At 36.5% G+C, this 2,699-nt stretch overlaps 1 non-coding gene across 1 annotated transcript; it reads right to left on the bottom strand.

Moving 5' to 3' along the window:
- Window positions 1-1,790: 1,790 nt before the first annotated feature.
- LOC131156857 (small nucleolar RNA R71) lies at window positions 1,791-1,898 on the bottom strand. Its single transcript, XR_009137124.1, has one exon. It is a non-coding gene; the product is annotated as a small nucleolar RNA R71 (small nucleolar RNA).
- Between the last annotated feature and the right edge of the window lie 801 nt (window positions 1,899-2,699).

Genomic DNA, 2,699 nt, shown 5'->3' with positions numbered 1-2,699 from the left:
GCGTGTGTGGGGTGCTGCGTTGAGAGGCCTTGCAAGCATTTGTAAGCCGCGGTGTAGATGGGTGCTTGCTAAGGAACATGGCCCATGTGCATGCATGTCTGAAGCACTGAAGGAGGCCCATGCATGATGTGACCCATCCATGCAAGGGAGAAGGTCGTGTGTGCGCTGGGACGACTTGAGGGCATTATTTTAGGGTTTGAAGGTTTTAAAAAGACAAGGGGGGCAGGAGGTTTTAGGAGGATAATAGGGTTTTGCTTTTTCTTTGGAGGCGGGTATCAGCGCCGCAGAGGAGGACCCGAGCAGGAGCAGCCGTTGCTGCGTGGAGGAGCCTCTGCAAGCCCGACGACTACTTTCTTTTCTCTCTCACTCATCTCTCTCTTTTCATTTAGTTTTTGTCTTCATTAATATTTCAAAACTTTAATCTTTAGTTTGAATTGTTGATTATTTTGTTTGGGCTTTATTAAGTTTGTTTAGGTTTATCTCATCTCTCCTGCAATCTAATCTCTCTCTCTCTCTCTTGCATTTAAATATTTATTTAAATTAGCAATGTGAATTGGAGTGGTGTTTTCATTTAAAGTCTTGGAATCTTAAATTCTTGTTTGAGTATTGTTATTTTAATTTAACTTTGTCCTTATCTTATTTAAAATTTTCATTGGAATCTAAATTTTTCTCTGGGCATTCTTATTATTAAAGTCGGTATTTTTATTTTGTTTAATCTGGTTTGGGTTTGTTATTAAATTTCGTATTTTTCTTTAGTTGAGCTTTACTTATTAATTAGTTTAGTTTGTTTTTATTCAGTTGGATGATTGTAGGGTCTACTTATTTCGTTATTTTGGTATTGAGTTTGACATCTATTTAGCTATTTTTGTGCTTGCTAATCTTTTAGTTAAGGTTTATGTAATTCTATTGCAAAATCTCAAAAACCCCAAGAACTGAATCTGAACTGTGTTCATTGAAATCTTCTTTTCTTATTTTCTTTTGGATTTATGCACAATTTGGAATTAAACTGCATTTCTTGAGGAGATGATCTGACCTTTGGGCTAAATATTACATAACATAAATCCTATACTTGTGATAGCCTTTGCACTGCTCATTTTTAAAGCGAGTCAAGTTTTTGGTGCGTTGCCGAGGAGTGTTAGATTTAATTTCAAAATTTTTATTTTTTTAAATATTTTTTATTTTTAATTAATAATAAATTTGATCATGCTTGTTTGCTGCTATGTTGGTGAATTTCTGTTGTTTGAATTGATGTTTGATGCCTTGGGTCAGAGATATTTCGAATAAATTGTCTAAAATTTCACTCAGCACTAGTAGTGACACACAGAGCACAAAGTCTGATTGTTCTCCTATTTATATCATGAGTGAGAATTCTGAAATTGACTTGTGCGATCTTTTTGAAGAAATTTTTGAGGAAGTTATGACTGCACCTACACCACGCACTCTTCAGGACTTTTTGTAGCCTGCATGCACTACCACACCTTTTTGCATTGCTTTACCACAAGATGCACCAAATTTCGTAATTAAGTCATGGAATGTTGTCAATAATACCTCAGTTCCATGGGGTGGATTTTGAGAGTCCTTACCAGCATTTAATAGATTTTGACTTGGTCTATACCACTTTCATTAATAGGGCTGAAACTGATGAGTATATCAAGCTTTGCTTATTTCCTTTTTCTTTGAAGGACAAGGCGAAAATCTGGTTTAACTCTTTGAGACCTAACTCTATTACTAGTTGGACTGAAATGCAATGTGATTTCTTATATAATTTTTTTTTCTTTTCAGAGAACACAGTTCTTGTAAGAGCATATCAATCAGTTCATATAGAAAAGTGACGAGACTTTCCAGGCTTGTTGGGAGAGGTTCAAGGATTTGATAAATATCTGTCCACATCACGGGTTTGGATCTTGGAGGTTAGTCAACTATTTCTATACAGTTCTTACTTCTTAATGCAAACAGTTGGTATAAACTATATGCAATGGAGAATTCTTCAGCAAGGAATCAGATCAGGCTTTATCATTTTTTGATTACTTAACTGAAAGTGCCCAACAATGGAACATACGATATGACCGGCCACCAATGGCAGCATAACCTTTCAGAGCAATTAGTGGTGGAGGAAAATATAAGGTCAAAGAGGAGACTGATCTCCAGGCTCGTGTTGTTTCTTTGACTAGGAAGATTGAGGTTATGGAGTAAAAGAAAGTGAAAGCGGCGAAATCAGTGGAGGTATGTTCTATTTGTGTTGATTCTGGTCATAGGACTTAGGATTGTCCAATTATGTCGGTGTTATAGGATAGTAGGTTTGATCAGATGCAATCAGCAAATTGGGTTAATAGAGCACCAAATTAGCCTTTCTCAAACACTTACAATCCAGAATGGAGGAATCATCCAAATTTCTCATGGATGAATGATCAGTCTAGTCCATCTTCCTTAAGGCTTTAGCAACCTCCTCAGTCTTATACATCAGCTTCTCAGTCGATATATCATCCAGTTGTTCCTCTACACCAGTATCATCTTCAACAGATCTATCAAAGCTATGCACCTCCAAGATTTCAATCTAACGTAGCTCTTATTCCACAAAAGAAATCTCCTAATCATAGCATGGTGCAGATGGCGAATACTCCTAAGAAATTTTTGCAGATTAACACTCAGACCATAAATGAACTGCAAGGCACTATTAATAAGATGAGTACACAGTTGAA

The sequence above is a fragment of the Malania oleifera genome, chromosome 5 (genome assembly GCF_029873635.1).
Source record: "Malania oleifera isolate guangnan ecotype guangnan chromosome 5, ASM2987363v1, whole genome shotgun sequence".
Classification (NCBI taxonomy): Eukaryota; Viridiplantae; Streptophyta; class Magnoliopsida; order Santalales; family Ximeniaceae; genus Malania; species Malania oleifera.
Note: the sequence above shows the minus strand (reverse complement) of the source record. Positions and strands in the feature narration are given on the sequence as shown.